Source organism: Halichoerus grypus, chromosome 10 (assembly GCF_964656455.1).
Source record: "Halichoerus grypus chromosome 10, mHalGry1.hap1.1, whole genome shotgun sequence".
Lineage (NCBI taxonomy): Eukaryota > Metazoa > Chordata > Mammalia > Carnivora > Phocidae > Halichoerus > Halichoerus grypus.
Window position 1 is genome coordinate 83,422,742 of NC_135721.1, and position 19,229 is coordinate 83,441,970.

Genomic DNA, 19,229 nt, shown 5'->3' on the forward strand with positions numbered 1-19,229 from the left:
TCTCTCTCAAATAAATAAATAAAATCTTTAAAAAAAAAAAAAAAAAAACAGTCTAAGCACTGAATGATGTTCTTCTGGTTTTTAAGAAAATAGTTTAAGAAAAATAACCATCAGTGGGGCAGATGAGCCCTGGGCAGTGGCTCAAGGTGGCTTGGTTTCACTGATGGACATTCTTACACAACTCCAGAAAAGCAGCAATTCGTGCCCCCAAACTACCCTATTGAGAATGCTTCCCCTGTATTTCTCTAAAACAAGAGTCCTTTTTTTTTTCCTACAAGAAACATTTCAATTGTTTTCTATAAATCTAGGCCCAGAATTAATCAAATCAGAAACCTCAAATCCTTTATTTCCCTCGTCCTTCAAGTTCAACACCTTGGTGTTGTTTTAGCACCACACATTAATTTTAGAGAGAAAACGAGATCTGCTAAGCCTGCAGTTGACACGCATGGGCATCATGGGATGGAAACATCCAGAGAGAGCTGTTTAGGTCAGGGTCTGGGTTCTAATTAACTCAGGATTAAATCGTCATATCCGCAACTGAGTGAACTACACGTACTGATGCAGATTTTTACTATTCCAGGGATTTAGTGTTTACTCAGACCCCATCTTTGTTCTAGATCACATCACTGGCCTTTTAAGAAACCAAAACAGGACTCTCAACATGAGGGTGGGGGACATGAGTTTTACAGCTATTAGATGAAGGTAATGAGTGAAAAAAGACTGGGAACAGTCCCTGACCTTTGGCCCCTGAGAAGTCCCTGGAAGCATACAGAACCATTAAGTTCTGGAGAAAGATTTTGTGGGAAGGTTGTTTGTTTGTTTGAATTTTGTATATTCCTGGTAACTGAGAAGCTTCCCACAGAATGAATTTGCTTCTAAAAAACTGTAGGGAAAAACATCTCACTGCACATTATCCTATTTTACTTCTGATGGGTACTGAATAGATTTGTTTTCCCCACTTTAAAGTAGGGGTGATGCTCATATATATATTATAGTATCCCCTAAATTATTGTATAAAATTCCATAAAATATGTAATGAAAAGGGAGTAAGTTAAATTTTGCCACCAAAAAAGGGGCTCATAGTTATAAAGTTTAACTTACAGAGAACAAATTTATGATTATTCCAAATGAACAGGAATTTTATTAATACTGTGTTCTGAAAGTATCCTTAGCTACTTTTAAATATTCTTAAAATGGTCAAAGTGTGTTTCAGCCACATTCTCCCCAAATGCCAGATGCTTTCACAATTCTGTGACTTTATGTCTACTATTTCTTCCCCCATACTGAGATAGCTTTATCGCTCCAGCTTCCCAAAGCCACTATCCAGCTAAATCCAACTCACTGTTCAGAAATGAACTCAACCAGTTCCCTGTTTGGGGACATTCTATAGGAATGGAAGATGTTCCTGCAGAAATCATTCTTTTATAATCATAAACTCCCCTATTTAAAGGCTATCTAGACAGGAAGAGCCTCTAGGAAAGGACCTCCACATGCTGAGGTCCATATGGCTTGGCCACATGGCAGGCGCTCGATAAAATGATAATAACAGACATTTATCATCCAATAAACTTTCACTTCTTTAATTATATTTGTAAGATCTGTTGCAATTGTCCAATACCCTACAGCATTCAGTGCCATCTGGCCCAGAATCCTCTCCTCCCAAATTTCAATCCAAGAGACCCTGAATCCCTTATACAATTGTCCTTGAGCCAGCCCATGAGTGTCAACATGGAACCTTAAATACAGATAATAACCTAACTATGCCAAAACCAAATGAGGGTTCTACTTACAAACCATATTTCTTAATTTTACTTTTATAAATTCATTTTTCTTGAGTTTTTCATTTGTTAAATAAATGAGCAATGAACCAATGAGAGAGAATGAATCGAAGAGTACTTTGAAATTCTAGAGCTCAAAAAAAAAAAAAAAAAATATATATATATATGACTTCCTATGGCAGCTGCCCAATTAATGCCATTGATAAAGCCATTCAAATGCTGTGTGTGGGCTGAAATCCAATTAAGTCATTTCTGTCTGAATATCCCCAAAGAGCCTCCTGGTGAGCTCGAAGTGGAAATAATCACAAATGCCAGATTAGCTGTGTAAGCACTTCCGAAGCTGAAACCAGACAAGAGCGTGAAAATCTACATGTCCAGCCTTTTAACTGGGCACAAAGAAAAAAACATTTCAATGACCACCTGGCAGAAAGTCAAACCCATTTCCTTGGTCTCCCAGGTTTTCTCAGATAATCCTCACCCAGTGTAAGCGTCAAAAAGAAAAAGCTTTGATCCCTTCATTTACACACATTATGAAATGATAAACTTCCACTCCACAATGCAATTTTGTGCACAGAGGAAACAGAGTCAGGAGGAGATTTCAAACTTTCTCTGAATTCGCCATTTTACTCAACCAACCCCTTTATGGAGTATGTCTTGAAATTAATAAACTCTGAAATTCATAATTGCCTCTATGCATGGAATTTGTCCCATAAAAACATGCAAGCGAAGCCAAAACCTTTGAGAGGCTGCGGGACAAAACAGATTCAGCTCATGAGTTCAATTTCTCTTTCATCTTACAACCCATCACTCAGATTTACAACTCGGCAAAATACAGAGTATCTTCAGCTTATGTACAATAGCCGAAATCTTGAGTGTTCTAACCATGCTGTCCAGAAATGGGAAGGGCTTTAGCTTGCCTATTCATTCTAAACGGATCCCACCTGAGACCTACTGAATTACAATATCTGCAGTTTGGAAAAGCTCCTAGGTGGTTAAAATGTCAGCCCCAGTTAAGAACCAGTACTGTAGAGAAAAGACCAGAAAGTGAAAAGGGCCAGTTCAAGAAGCCCTATTCTCTCAACCCTAAATATTCAAATACAAGGGTTGTCTGAAAGAAGATTAATCCAGGTAATGAAGTTAGCCGTGCCTCTGTGTATGATGTAAAGGATGCAAGGACTTTGTTTTAAACTGGATGCCAATCCCCGTTCTATGTCTTTGTAGCTACAGGGTGTTGAGGCTGCTACTTTGCCCCAAAGCCTAGGTTTCCTTGGAGGCAGTATCAGTCACCTCGCTGGTGGAATGAAAAGTCACACTTATTCAATGAAAATGTGTGGCACATCTGCTGTGTGCAAACACTGTACATAAATAAGGCACAGCACAGATGCTGTCCTTCCTAAGGAACTCGGGCCGGTCAGGGACCAAAGTCAAATAGGAGACGACACAGCAGTGCTCTTTATTTCATTTGCTAGAAGAAAACACACCTACAAAAAAAAAAATCAGCTGAACTGTGTGAGGTAACTTATAAAACAGATGTGTGCTATCCAAAATATCTGCCAGTATCTGCTTTAAAAAATAAAAAATAAAAAATTCTGAGACAAGCAAACTGAGTGTGTGTGTGTGTGTGTGTGTGTGTGTGTAACAGCTTTAGGTAAAAAATAATTTATGATGCAACAGAAAGTAGGACTAATCTCGCTTTCCAGAGACCAACCTTCCAATAGGAAGGTCTCTCGGGATCTCTTCTCCAAGCAAAAACCTTCCTCGCTGGAACAATGCCAGGTTCCCTGAAACTCACTATCCCAATACTGTTCCCGCTTCTAGACAGACTTCAAGTTAATTAATCCAACAAGTATGTTTTCAACTCCTACCAGTACCGTGCGGCGCGCTGGACACACAACATACAAGACAGATGTATGTTTCGCCCCCACAAGGCAGACACAACAGACAACTGGAGGAGCCAGAACGGGGACCCTGGATGCTACGGGTCATTATCGCTCACCCCTGTAAGTGGCGCACGCACTCAGAAGAGGACGTCAGCGCAGGAAATGGAAATGCTGGTGCTAACTAGCAGGTAGCGATGCCTGACCCTGCCCTGCTTCTCGGGCAGCATCACACCTGCACGGTGGGGCTGGCCTCTCACTACACCTGGCAGGTGTTTTCTGAGTGACATGCGCTCCTCACAAGTCCTCCTATTGCACCCCACCGTGCCAGTTTCAGTCCACTGTCCTAGCTCCACAGGAGTTCTAGATTCTGATTCCGTCATGGATGCTCCCTATCTCTCCATCCGTTTATCACCTACAAATCTGACACACAGGTTAACATCCATGCTGCGGCACAGATCACAGCCAAGGACAGCAGGCATCTGAGATCTGAACTCAGGGACGATCAAGCTAGCAGTCCACATTCTGTGGCTGTGGCCGTCCAACCAGCTCCTAATCCACATAACAGTTCAACATGCACGGAGACAGGCCTGTTACCTGATTTGGTGAACGAGCTTTGGCTCTGGAATGAAATGCCAACTCCACCCCTGCTTGGCTCTGTCTTTCGGCCAGATGGCTTACCACGTCTAAAGCTTAAGTTTTCTCCTATAAAATAGAGGATAAAGAGAAAAGGATTACCTTACAGATGTGTTGTATACAGTAAGTAGCTATAAAAAGCACCCAGCAAAGTTCCCGGTACATAGTAGGTGCTCAGAGAAAACATTACTTTGTTCCCCCTACGAGACACTGAAATGCCTATCCTTGTGGCGGTGAGTGAGCTCAGGGTCACCCTGCCCCTAAACACCCAACCTTTGAATGGGGCTGGCCAGAGAACACCAAGAACAATCCCCACAGCTGTTATCAGAGGAGATAAGCTTAGTCAACTGGGAGATCAGAGGACAATGAGTGGAGGTGAGAAATGTCCTTTCTCTCCTTTGGCGCCGGCACTCCCTATAATTCCTTTGTGCCATGAGCCACTCCCCTCACTCCACTGAGCTATGTCTCACATACTCTGTCCCTCAGATTTTCTCCTTTTCTGTCTGTTGATGTTGTACACCCTTTTTTTGTATGGAAATGGACTATGAATGTAAAAAACACATGACTGTTCCCCAACCTCGTACGGAGTGCATGAGATGATCTGGGGGTAAGCGGAAGTCAAGGGCACTGGTCAGGGGATAGGGCTGGGGGAACAGAGCACGGGGAGGGCAGACGACCACAGACAAATCCCCAAGAAGACAACGGCCCAGAAGGCTCCTAAAGAGTGACCAGGGTCAAGAGGGGAGGGCCCAGGGTGAGCAGGTACGTTAACACTAGAGACAGAAGTGGGTCCGACTTTATGCAGGCACCCTGCTGACATCCAGCCACCTGGCATCAAGGAGAAGAGATGCCGACAGGCTCCCGGCTGCCAGCTTTCACCTCCATTCCGTAATCTGGTTAAAGGCCTCTTTCCTGATTCTGCTTTTTTCTCCATTTAGAAAATAAGGACATTCGCTATCCCCAGCCTTCTGGTACTTCTCTCCTTCAAGGCCACAAAGAATATCAACAGGGATCCTGCCATCCACCTGTGAGCGCGCATATGTCATCTGAACCTCAGTGTGTGAATGCAAAGCAGTCAAGCGCTCTCCTCCTAACTTTTCTCCTTTTGAGCTTTAATTTCTTCTCAATGATACCTGTTCTATACGATCCATTTTGAGGATTATTCTTTTTGACAAAAAACACCAACAAAAATGTACGTGAAAGGTGATCTGTCCTGCTCCTGCTACTGGTCCTATATAACACGAAGCACCACCACGCCTATGCTGCTCTGGGTCCCTCTCTCGGACGGACCAAGGACAGAAAGAACACCTTCTTGTTTTAGACCTTCGAACGTTGAAGTTCGCCTCACCTCATCTGTGGTTCAGCCTGCCATGTGCTACTCGAACACATATATCCCACTCTCTTATTTACTCCCAAATTATATCCTACCTTCCTTCAGCTTGCAAATCCAGGAACTGTGGGCCTCGGAGTTTCATGCACTAACGAGGGAAGGAAACAGACCAATGAAACAGCAAGCCTTTACTTAGCATTTACTGGGTGCCACACACTAGGCTGAGCACTTCTCCTACACATTCAGTCCTGACACCAGGATGTTTCACTGTCCCCGTTCGCAGCAGAGGAGTTAGGGGATCGGCTGAGGTGTGCTGAGTGCACAGGTGCAGTGAGAATTTGGAGTCCAGTCACTTGGGAACCCTTGGCCTTGACCTTATGCCTGCTGCCGGTCATGCTGAAGACCAAGGACAGCCAGGCTCAACAGTGCACCTGGGTCGAACAACTACACTGAACCCTCTTCCAAAGGATCACGTGGTAAGGGGGGAACTGGTTATGATCTCTGTTAAACACTGATGGAGAGAAAGGCTTAATGATGTCACATGAGCACAGTGGTTCTAAATGAAACAGATTTCCCAAAGACCAGAATCTACACTTACCAAAGAAAACTCTTCAAGGAACTCTTACACACCCTCCCTCTCTTTAAAAAAAAAAAAAGAAAATATGTTATCATTAACTATTTTCAATCAAATTTCTCACCATACATCCTTAACTCGCCTCCCACATCCAAGAACACAGCTGGCGAGACTGCAGAGGGGTGGGCCAGGTAAGGACCATCAATATGCCTTCTTGCAATAGATATTATTTTACCCACTTTTGGACACAAGAGAGGGAACCATCTGCCTTCTACCCTAGGCCAAAACAACTCTTGTGATCTTTGGGCCTCTGCTGTCTCATTTACTGATATGCAAGCACAGCCATTAGCTTTTTACAGACTTTCATAGAATGCTATTTTGTTTTGTTTATTTAAGATAATAGAAAGTTTTCAGAGAACTCATCTCTTCCAGTTTGGCATGGCATATAACAGAACTAAGAAACAGGAACAAAAACAGACCCAAGTGCTTCTGGGAATTTAGTATATGATAAAGGGTGCTAGCTCCAGTCACTGGGAAAAAGGCAAGACTTCTCAATAAATAGTGATGGGATACTTTGGTAGCCATCTGGAAGAAAGATGGAGACACACTTCACATCCTACAACAGGATGAATTCCAAATGCATCTAAGGTTTACCGTGAAAAATAAAAGTATAGAAGGACATATGGAAGAAATTCTTAGCCTTGAAGGAAAAACTTTTTAAATCTATGACTAAAAATCCAGAAACCACAAAAGATGTTTGAATTCATCTACATAAAAATAAAAATTTTTACATGGCAAAATATACCCCAGGCAAATCCAAAAGACAAAAAGAAAAGGGATATTTGCAATTCGTGACACAGACCAAGGCCTACTCTTCCTGATTCAGGAAGAGCTCCTTACAATTGATGAGAAGACCAGCCAATCAAGAAAAAGAAGCAAAGGAAACTGGGTAGGAAAATATCTGCCTTTCAGATAAATGCTGGGCTTCAATAAAATAAACGTATACTAGAGTCATACGAAGATACCACCTCTCACCTATCAGACTGTCAGAGACCAGAAAATGTGCTAACAGCACGGTGTCAATGTGAACTTCCCATTTTGATCACTATCATGTGGTTATTTAAAATGTTAACATCTGGGGCACCTGGGTGGCTCAGTCGGTTAAGCGTCTGCCTTGGCTTCTGGTCATGATCCCAGGACCCTGGGATCAAGCTCCCTGTAGGGCTCTCTGCTCAGCGGGGAGCCTGCTTCTCCCTTTCCCTCTGTGTGCTGCTCCCCCTGCTTGTGCTCTCTCAAATAAATAAAATCTTTAAAAATAAATAAAATGTCAACATTTGAGGAAGCTGGATCAAGGGAGGCAGAAGTTTTTTGTACCATTTTTGCAATTTTTTGTAAGCTAAAATGTATTTCAAAATAAAAGAACAATTTTTTTTTTTATTTTAGTGTGATAAAACGGCATATTTGGTGAGGCTATGGGGAAGCAGGTAGGCTCGTGCACTGGTGACGAAAATGCAAAATTGCACAACTCTATGAAAAGCAGTTGGGTAAGATGTATGAAAATAGAAACAGCCTAAATGCCCATCAGTAGGAAAACAGTAAAATACATTACATCTACAGACAAAGCGCTTTTCACTTATAAAACAGGAGGAATGTTTCTAAGTTCTAAATAGGAAAGAGTTCAAAAATAGATAGTTACCTCAGAAAAACAAGGTAAGAACACTTCAGGTTATTTTCCCCAAATACGTTTATCTATGTAGAAACTTAACTACCACTTGGCTGCCTGGTAAAGCTGCCTCAAGTATATCCCGGCAGTTTATCCTCATTATGTTGAGATTCATGACCCATTTGAACTTAATTATCAGTAACCTTGGTGAGCTCACTACAGGCTTCTCCATCTAAATAACCCATAAAAATGTTTTTAATCCAAGCTACAGGGATCGCTGAGGAACCTCACCATTGATATCTGATTATCTGAAGATGAAAGCATTTCACCCTTCATTTCTTCTCTCTAAAATCAGTCCCCAAACTCTTAGGTTACTTTTTATTAAATTGAGATATAATTCACATGCCATAAAAATTCACCAATTAAAATGTACTATTTAGTGGTTTTACTTATTTTTAAAAGTTAATAGAGAAATCTCTTTGTATTATAAAAAGAAAAAGGGGGGAAACAAGAGGGAAACTAATGAGTTGAGTAACCTATTACTTAGATATTTCCGGAACATTCTGGACGTACAACAAACCATAAACCTTGCCTCTGGTAAGGCCATCTGGGCACCCGGGATAGGAGGAAGGCTTCCCTCCATGTTAGATTTCAGTTGCCTTTTGCCTGTTTGTTTGCTTTTATATGTATTACTCTTTCAAATAAAAATTTCTTTCAACAAAATAATAGCAGATAGAAAACAAATCTTACAACAAGCTAACCTTAACGCCTACTCCTTTCACAGAACACTAAATCCTACAGATACTTCTGTTCAAAAACACATCTTCTGGAGCTAGGAGATAATTTAATATTCGCCCTGAAATAGATGGATCACACCAGTAAATGAACGAAAATGTAGTTATAATTTTGTTCTCTTCGGAAATGAACTGAATCAGATTAATGCAGCTAGTCATCCTGCAGTCAGACCTTCCTTAGGATGATTAAACTCTTTAAAAATCTGCAGCTAGTTGCCAGTAGCTTTAAAAAAAAGTGATGAAATCATAAACTAATGAGTCCACACCAACCTGCTGAAAGAGTTCTCAGTGCCAAATTTACGAACTAGTTGTTTTCTAGAAGCATCCTGCTTCCACAGAGAGGCAGAAGCTGATAGGCATCCACAATCTAAGGTGCTTTGTTTTACCTGTGGTTACAAAACACTTGGCTTCTGCTCCCTCATTCCAACTATGGGAGAACCATAATGAATCTCATCTTGGTTGTGAGTTGCTGCAAACCCAGGGACTTATCGACTGGGATTACAGCCCTCTCCCACGGGCCTGGCAGGAGCCTCAACAAGAGGAGGACCACACTATACCCCCCACCAACCCTGAAGTCCCTAAGCCCCTGTCCTGTGCGTGGCTTCCTGCAGTGCCCACAGGAGTCTGAAGACTTCCTTCCACTTGCCCACACAGGCTGGTGGCTTGCTGCTTGGGCACACTGACTTTTCTTCCTTCAAAAGACATGCACAAACCATCTTCTGCCCTTATACTGAACAACATGGAATTGTGGTGCTGGTGGTCCCTTCATTCATGCTCTAGAACCCTGAGTGCAACCCTCACCACTCAAAATAGCACAAATTCTTGTTTTATTTCCGTGCAGGGGGAAAAAAAAAAAAAAATCAACCCCAGGCTTCAGAACCCTATCAATATTTAAGGGCTTCCCCTAAAATACGAGTTGAAAGGCTGAAATAGGGGTATTTTGTAAAGTTCTAAATTTAGCAAAGGAAAAAGGCTTATAAATCAATGTCAGCTTCTCTCTTGTGGGGGCAGGGGAAGATGCAGAAAGAAAAGGGTTGGTGGCATAAGAAATGAATCAAAGGCCTAAAACGGATAATAAATGTTTATATCTTCGGGCCACAAATTAAAACCAGAAAGGAGTTTTGATGACTCAATCTATTTCTGAAAGACCACCCTCCTAACGATCTGAGCACTCTTCCACGCCCACCGGCAGCATCAAAACCAACCACAAAGAAGTGCTAACGCTCACAAGTAAAATGTTAATAAAATTTATCCTAGAAGACCAACTCCTAAGAGGGCTGCCAAACCTGTGAACTGTCATCATTAATGTCTTAACTGTTCTAGTGATACATATTTCCTTTCCTGGAATCGAACTGCTGTTGCATTTACTCGTGTCAAGAAGAAATGCCGAGGGGCACCTGGGTGGCTCAGTCGTTAAGCGTCTGCCTTCGGCTCAGGTCATGATCCCGGTGTCCTAAAATCAAGTCCCACATCGGGCTCCCTGCTCATGGGGAGCCTGCTTCTCCCTCTCCTCCCCACTAGTGCTCTCTTTGGCTCTCTCTCTCTCTAATAAATACAATCTTAAAAAAAAAAAAAAAAAGAAGAAGAAGAAATGCCGATCAGGTTTTTTTCCCCCCAAAATCACTTAATTTACCCGATGCAAGAGTGGGAAGTACAAGGGGGGAAAAAAAAAGGAAAAAGAACAGTGATGTTAGGAACATCTGGAATAACACTAAACTACTGGATCTCTTCTTCATCACCAAAGGCAAAAGGCAGACAAGCTCTGAAACCCTCAAGGACCGGACAACGTCCACCTTCAACATCAAAACCTCGGCCTCCTACGCCCGTCCTCACACTCCCAGACCCTCTCTGGGAAGGACCAAGTGCAACTGACCCCACTGTCAATAGCCTCCAGGTGCCCCCTACCTGAAAAAGGGAGCATGCCCCCTTTTATCCATATCGCATTAAAGCCACAATGTGGTTGAATTATTCAGTCCTCTTCTTAGTGAAATGGAGTATTTCGTAAGATAATAGAGAAAATGCAAAGCACAGAGATAAGAAAAATGTATCCTGTTATCATGCACATCATCAATGACAAAATAATTTCATAAGAGCAGCAACACTGCCAACCTCCCCGTGGGTCACCTACACTCACACATGCGCCTCTGAAGCACAATTTTTCTTTTTTTTTTTTTTAACTTTTTTTTTTTTTTGAGAGAGAGAAAGCATGAGCAGGGAGGAGAGGCAAAGGGAGAGGGAGAAGCAAACTCCCCGCTGAGCTGGAAGCCCGATGCGGGGCTTGATCCCAGGACCCTGAGATCTTGACCCAAGCAGAAACCAAGCGTCGGACACCTAACCAACTGAGCCACCCAGGCGCCCCTCGGGTCTTCTCATTTTAAATGACTTCTGTTCTCCTGAAGTCCTAGACATAAATCTACTGAAGAAGAAGAGAGAGAAAAGAGAGAGGGAGGACGAGTGAGGTGACCCAAGCTCTCGAAATTGTGGTTGAAACAGAGGGTTTCTCACCAGTGGCTCACTGACGTGTGAGCGCCGATCAACCTCTGTTGCAAAGCTCTCCCGAGCACTGGAGGACGGTGAGCAGCAGCCCCCATCCTCCCTGGAGTGGTGACAATCAAAAATGTCTCCAGACACTGCAGGCATTGCCAAATGTCCCCTGAGGGACGAAATCACCCCGCTGAGAACACTGAACTAGAATACATGTAAATTAAGTAGACCAAGTTGTGTTGTTTTCTTTTTAAACAGCAAAAATAAGACAGGAATATTCATGTATTTTCTAACTATTCTGGAATGTGATTAAAATATTTAGACAGCAGTTGCTATAATCACCCCTTCCAAAATGGCACATTCAGTTAAACTCAGTGTCATGATTAACTAAGTCACAGTATGCCATATAATTAGAAGACAACCTCTAAACTCTAGCTTTGGAAAAGTGGGTGATGCATGCTATTGTTTATTTAAGAAAATGAGAAATATTAAAAACAAATATACAACTGTATGAATGTATGTCTGTGCTTGCATTAAAAAGCAATAAATAAAAGGAGGAAGGAAAAAAATCATCTTTTTACAAATAGTGATGGAAAGGGCTTGAGCGAGCAGAGCCTGAAGATACAGAATGAGACTTTGAGCACACTTCTGGCTCTGGAACCATCTAAATGGTTTATGTAACTATAAACCAATATTAACTTTTTTAAGTCCTAAAAATCAAAAGCAGAATGGAAACCAATTAACCAAATTATATATTGAGTCGGTGACATAAACAGAGAGAGACATTATTCCAAAAGACTTAGAAACACAGTAATTTGACTGTATTTCCCTAGAGGGATAAACCCTGAGGACAAAGATATCTTCTGCCGTTTCCACTACTCATATGGTTGGTAAAAATGTTGGTATTCTAAACATGTATGTGTTGTCTATAAATAAGATAATCAAGCAAATAAGTTCTTACGCCAATGTTCCTAGGGAGAAAAACTTTCAGCCTAAGAGAAAAGTGATACAAATATAAAACCAAAGAAGTAAAATATGCTGTAATTCGAATTCTCAATTAGAAATATCAGCGTGAATTTACAGAGGATTATGTCAGAAAACCAACCAAAACAAACGAGTGAACAAACCCACCTCTGTCCACTGAAAAGGCCCAGATCCAACAATCAGTCTGGAAGCAATGATCCCTAACTCCCAAACTGCAGTCCCCAAATTCCACTTCCTCCTAATGGGACCACGGTCTTTGAAATGTGGGCCTCTGCCTGGGGTGGGCACAGCCGGTCGGACCCGAAGCACGACAGCCCTTAGCCTTCAGTGGCGATGACGTCACAGACTCTGGGCATGAGCAACGGAACACAGAAGCAAGCTCAAGCAGCCCAGCTAGGCTGCAGCCGGGCACTCTCAGCATAACAAGGATGCCAGCCGCAATGAAAGAAAATGCTCCAGAAATACCTTAGATCATGAGCTCATAATGTCTCTAAAAACACACAAGCAAACCACCTCACTGGTGGCTTGTGGAGGATGCTGGGGAACCAGAACTATTTATTCTGAGAACTGCCAAAGAAAAGGCAAGACTTTCCTGCGTAAGTGGACCTCAGGCTAACAGCCGCGCATTCTCCTCATCTGGCTAGGAAACAGAGAAGGAAGGACATGATCAGAATGGCATCATTTTGCAACCCTGATGAATTCTGGATGGAGGCGGTGATCACCAGGGCTGTCTGTTCTCATGCCCTCCTCCTGAAGCACACACCACCCACGATGGAGTCTTGCCTGAAAATCAGAGTAGAAAGGGCTCCAGATCTGACCAGCAGCTTACAGGAAGGAAACACAGGGGCTGGTGGGCATGGCGAGTGAGGGTCTGGTTAGCAAGCTGCAGCTGTGGGAAACCCAAAGGACGAAAGACTTGCTTTCTCCAACAAATCAATCGCCGTGGGGGAAAAAAATGAAAGGGTGGAGAAAGCAAACACACCATTCAACAGCAATAAGGGTCTGAGATAATTGGGGAAATTGGAACAGTAGTTACAGGTTTGGTAATAATAAGAAATTAGTTACTGGAGTATTTACTATAATATTTACAGATGAACTGATATCTCAGATTTGCTACAAAAATAGGCCACTGGAGTGTGCAGGAGTTCAGATGGAACAAGACTGGCCATTCAGAACTATGTGCTGAAGTTCTAATAATGGATATTCATGAGGATTCATGCTATGATTCTACCTTTAAAAACTACACTGAATATGATTATCCTGTAAACTAAGAAATCACAGCTTAGGGGCACCCGGGTGGCTCAGTCCGTGAAGTGTCTGCCTTCAGCTCAGGTCATATTCCTGGAGTCCCAGGATCGAGCACCGTGGAGGGCTCCCCGCTCAGCAGGGAGTCTGCTTCTCCCTCTGCCCCTCTCCTCGCTTGTGTGAGAGGGCGCGCTCTCTCAAATAGTATTTAAAAAAAAAAAAAAAGGAAATCACACCTTACAAATGAGAGTCCAGAACATCAAAAAATAGGGCAGCCTGAAGGGCCTTCAGAAACCCACAGGCTCCAAACCACCTTCTCCCTCGGAAGGCTAGTAGAGCAACCCCAGGCCCCAGAGCGAGGGGCCAGCGAGGCCACCACAGAACCCAGCTCCTGAAATCTCCTCGGTCTCTCCACATAGTGCGGCAGGACTGGGTAGAAGAAGAGTTCTGACACACTCATAAGCCTTTTTTTTTTTTTTCTTTTAAATATGGGCGGGGGGAGCAAGAGAGAGCACAGAAGCTGGGGAGCGGCAGAAGGAGAAGAAGCAGACTCCCCGTGGAGCAGGGAGCCTGATGCGGGGCTCGATCCCAGGACCCCAGGATCATGACCTGAGCTGAAGACAGACGCTTAACCGCTTAACTGGCAGAGCCACCCAGGCGCCCCATAAGCCTGCTTTTTACCATCCACTGCTAAGATATTAAGGCTCTTCCTTTTGCTTATGAATATACTTCCAAAAACATTAAGTTTTTGGTAATTTGAACTCCACCCCCCCAAGAAAAAGAATAATCAGTTCATTCATTCAATAACATTGTGAGAATTTATTCGGCTGTGGACTACACAACAGACAGTGAAACCTTTAGTGTCCTGGGAAAGCACATACAGCAGCTGTGTCATCTGCACGCTGATCAAACTACGTACACTTTCCGGCTCACAGGCTGTGGTGAGAGTGTGCGGCACTGGTTTGTCTGAATTGTGAAATTATAAAAATTAAAGCATTTATCAAGCACCCGCTCAGCCAGGTCACCGTGATCCGCTGTTTTAAAGTGAGTCCGTGAGAAATGTCCCTCACTGCCAAGAAGCTGAGCCCATCAGAGTACTCTATAAACATATAATAAACTGTGCTGATACACAAGTAAAGAGTAAGGACATCCCAAGGACATGAAGCCAAGATAAAACTGCTGGAAAATGCCAGCTGGTGAGGCCTGAGGGAGGAGAGAAGGTGTGTTCACTAAATGGGTATTTTAAGCCCCCACATCCCATACAGCCCCCAGCCCTGCCAGCCCCACACAGCAGCCACCCTGAAATTGACGGAGCCTACACCCGTGCCCATTCCCTGTTCTCTGGGGCAAGGACAAAGCAATGAAGGCACAAGAGATTAAATGAGGGAGATGAGAAAAGACCAATTTCTTATCAGTGTGGCTGTAATTGACATCACTTCCCCAGGCTTCTCCAGATGAAATCAACATTCTCTCACAGATTACTAGAATTTAAATCTTCATGGGGGAAGGATTACAGATGTGCTCTAAGCCCTTCACTTCACAAATGAGAAAAGAAAGGTGCAGAATGGCTGAGCCCCAGGCCACGCGGGCTTCAGGGTGGCTCAAGCACCCTTCCAGTTATGTTACTCAAGGGTACTTCCGGAGCCCCCAAAGTTTCCTGGCTGGAGGTCACAGCACCCAAGCTGTGTCATCCAATTCTTGTCAAGTTCTACTAGACCAGAGAACTATCCTAGTGGTTTGTATCTGTGTGTTATCATGAAAGGGAGGACAGTTTCATTCTGGCTGATTACTTATGAAGCCCTGTGGGCGAGAGCTTTCCTCATCAGCACAGGCTGACCATCCAGACTCTTGCTCTGGCATGGGTCAGAGGTCAAAGCACAGAGCTGAAAACCCCCCCATGACTTGCCTGTGCTCATCAGCGGGTGGCAAGAGGCCCACCTGGACCGCAGCCTTAAAGACAGAGGCAGAGCCCACCGAAGACAAGCTCCACTTCTTTCCACGTGTGCTGACAATGGAGCCAAAGGCCAGGGGTTCCAGCAGCCCACCCTGGCACTGAGCCCCTCTGCCTGAGAATGAAGATGAGCCAGAGGCTGAGGGGCAGGGAGATAGCCCATCAGGGAGATAGCTTCATGCAGCACCACCAGACCCGGGGACCCCATCTACGGCTCCTCTCACGTGTGTGAAGCAGCAAGAAGGGGCCAGGGGAGGTGGCTGGGCCCCCAGGCTGCCTGCCCAGGGACGCACTCCCCAGCACACCACCTCACACAGCGCCCAGGCATATAACCTTACCCGTCTTAGGAGCCTGGCCACCTGCCAGCTTATGGCACCAAGCAGCAGAGAGCTCAGCACTGGTTACCACTCTGAGTCAGCAGTGCAAGACCTCCTAAAAATAGGTGGTAAGCAGTTACACAAGCTGCAGGAAGTGAAGAAATGAGAGTCTGTAATTGTAATCTGATCAACAAATTCTAAGGACACGAGCACTGTTTCTTAATGGTTTGCTTTTATGTCTGAATGTGCAGGCCTATTTATGGGTTTTGATGAAGAAGGAGCTGACTGTATTTTTAGCTCACAAATCAACTTTTAATTCTTCCCATTCTACAAATGGGAAATAACATTTCACATAGCACAAGCAATAAAAATTAAGATGTTTTGAAGATAAGCCACTTCTGCTCATTTGCATTTAACACACGATTGATTATACTATGCATTAGGCTCTGATTCTATGCTCCTCCTCCAAGCCGGGAGTGAAGACAGAAGTCAGCACCCATCTGTGGAAATTCAGTTAACTGCTGCTAGTGGCCAATGTTTTCTGGTGGCCAGGGCAATGGTTCTCCCCTCGTGCCCGACCAGCAGCAGAGACACTAGGAAGCTTCCTAGAAATGTAAATTACTCGGGCCCACTCCAGGCTCCAGAGGCAAAAACTAGGAGGCTGGGGGCAGCAATCTGTCTCAAAAAGCCCTCTAGCTAATTTGGAACAAACTCTAGTTTCAGAACCACGAACCACAGGGCAAGATGCTCACAAGAGATTGTAATAGGCCATAAACGCTTTGCAATGCATTTCACAGACACGTTTTATTGCCCATATTAGGATGTTATCTAGCAAGAGAATCATTTTCATCAAAAAGACTCCCAAAAAACAGTTCTCCCATTGGAAAGAACTCTCTTATTAGGATCAAAAGAAAGAGGGTAATTTTTTCTCATTGAAAAATGTTATGAAACTTTTTTTTGTGCACCAGGGTCAAGTACATGTACAAATGCAACCTTGGCCTGGGTGGTCATCACCCCTGTGGGAAGGTCCTGGTCGAGCCACCCAGGAAGGCGAAGAGGACAGCTCCTTCCCCAGAGCAGCTCAGCGGGGGCTGCGGCCAGTCTCTGGGGGGCCTGCGGAAGAAAAGCCTGGCAGAGACGCATGCATTAGATACATCACAATCATTGTATATTTTAAATTGGAGGAGCTTGTCCACATCTGCTTAGCATTCTGAAAAGATTAACACAACTAGAATACATTTTTAAGAACTCAAGGCAATGGGGCGCCTGGGTGGCTCAGTCATTTAAGCATCTGCCTTCAGCTCAGGTCATGATCCCAGGATCCTGGGATGGAGCCCCAAGTCAGGCTCCCTGCTCAGCGAGGAGTCTGCTTCTTCTTCTGCCCCTCTCTCTGCTCATGTTGTCTCTCTCTCTCTCTCTCAAATAAATAAAATCTTAAAAAAAAAAAAAAAAAAGAACGTAAGTCAATAAATAGGAGATCCACTGCCCTGACTACCATCTCCCTCTGTCAAAAACACATGGAATTAATACAGATGGGCTTCTGTCTTGAAGCACAGAGTAGTGAATTATAATGGCTTATTACTGAGTTAAAGCTATTTAAAAATGAAGAGAAGGAATAGAGGGAAACTAGGAAAAAGCATACATTTCACGGATAAAGAACTTTTAAAGAAAAGAAACAAAAACTAGAAAACTCAAAAAGAGAAGGCATCTTGGGGAAGGTTAGTAAGATCTGCCCTGGGCAGGAGCAGCTCTTCTATCACGTATCTAGTTCTCTAATACACCCTAGGTAACGCCCTCCTATAGAGTACGATACACACATACATGTAAATACTACTTACAGTACTTGTTAAGAGATGAAGACAAGCAATAGTAGTTTCAGAATATCCATCCCCGTTAATGAGAAAAGTTAACTTGGACAGAATACGGGTGTGCATACACAAAGCAGAGAAGAAAGCTAAGCATCAGGCTGCACGGCCATCAGCTAAATGGTGCTGACAGAAATGGTGGCAAACAGAAGAGCTTCCCTCTCCTCTGAACCTACTTTTAGGCAGTGGCTTGCCCCACCGGAGGGTATTTATGGGTGTAGGAGTTGCCAGGGCATCAAAACCCTTTAAACCAATGACAGCGACAGTGTCTAACTCTGACGTCTAACTCATGTAGCTGATTTGAGGCTCACTGTATTCAGCACAGGTCTCCTTCCTCCCGCTTCCAAGCCCCCCAAATTCAAATGAACCAAAGTGAAAAGAAAGTCAGCACTTGGCAGCTTTTACAGGCCTGGTCCTCATTTTTGCATCCCCGTATAGCAGGTGCCACCTCAGAAGGGCAGGGTCCGAAGCAGAATCTGCCCCTGAGGGGCAGGAGTCCACTCGGTGCACCTGGTCCCTCGAATGGCCAGCGAGCGACCTGTGAGCCAGGGGTCTGCACACCAGTCTCATCACAGAGGAGCCGGGCTCACACGGGGAGACGAGTTTCTCCTACGGAACGGCCAGGGGTCCAAAGTGAAGCAAAAAAGCACTCGTCTCGATCTTCCCATCCCTCATTCCTCACTGTTGTCAAGGCGAGAGAGCAGAGCTGGGCATTTCTCACAGGAGGGAAGCTGGCTGCGAGGATGCCCTCGGAGGGTGGGGGGAGCCGGTCTCCCCTGCAGTGAGGGGCCCAGTGAGGCTCACTGTATTCGTCTGCTTGGGCTAACGTAAGAAAAGATCACAGAGGGAGTGGACGAAACAACAGAATTATGTGTTCATAGTTCTGGAGGTTGGAAGTCCCAGATCAAGGTGTGGGCTGATGTGGTTCCTGAGAGCTCTGTTCCTGGCTTGCCGACAGCAGCCTTCTCGCCTTCTAGCTGTGTCCTCATGTGGTGGAGAGACAGCCAGGTCCCCGGCGCTCTTATCAGGAGGACACGAGTCCTATCCGATCAGGGCCCCACCCTTAGGAACTTATTTAACCTTGATTCCTTCCTTAGAGGCCCTGTCCTCAAACACAGACACGTGGGGGGGGGGGGGGCTATGACCTCAACAGTGGACATGGGGTGGGGGTGCCCAAATTGGTCCAGTTGGGGGAGCTGGCCCGAGGCAACTGCAGCAACAGGATTAGACCTGGGGTTGGGGTGTCCACGCCTTCCATGGCCCTGAGCTGACCCTCCTTCTGCAGGAAGAAAAGGACCCAGGAAAGAGAAAGGCAGCTGAGTGGTGCAGGGCCACAGGCTGCACAGATCAGGAGGGCAGGAGGGACAGACAGCTGCCTAGGTGCCGCGACCCCTTGGGGGGCCAGACCAGAACCCAGGCACAGTCGAAACAAAGCGCAGACAAGAGGCAAAACGCAAACCACCACACTCATGGACACTGACATCCTCCAAGCCCTGGCAGGGCACCAGGCCCAGCTGAGGCCTGGCGGGGGTCCCCTCCTCTGAGTCTGATGACAGTCCCCTGGGGCCAGCGCTGAGAGCGTCACTCGTGAGAATGAGGGGCTGAGAAGCAGAGGTCAGGGAAGCTGCCCAAGGCCACTCAGCCACGAGGGGCCAGGCAGGGGCTGGTACTACGGCAGCGGGCCCGAAGGCAGCCCTCCTGGCCTCCAGGACACATGGGAAGGGAAGAGAC

The 19,229-nt window shown here is 44.8% G+C and overlaps 1 protein-coding gene across 10 annotated transcripts in view; it reads right to left on the reverse strand.

Moving 5' to 3' along the window:
* The window catches only part of NCK2 (NCK adaptor protein 2), a 149,011-nt gene that overhangs the window by 83,365 nt on the left and 46,417 nt on the right, over positions 1 to 19,229 (reverse strand). For 6 of the 10 annotated variants that reach the window (XM_036096579.2, XM_078056711.1, XM_078056712.1 and 3 more), the window contains one exon: positions 4,253 to 4,360. The exons of 2 other annotated variants lie outside the window; for them this stretch is intronic. The gene's annotated coding sequence lies outside the window, so the exon portion shown is untranslated. Of the gene's footprint in view, positions 1 to 4,252; positions 4,361 to 12,267; positions 12,535 to 19,229 lie in introns of those variants that run through there. 2 more of the 10 variants (XM_036096577.2, XM_036096581.2) reach the window with 2 other exon arrangements.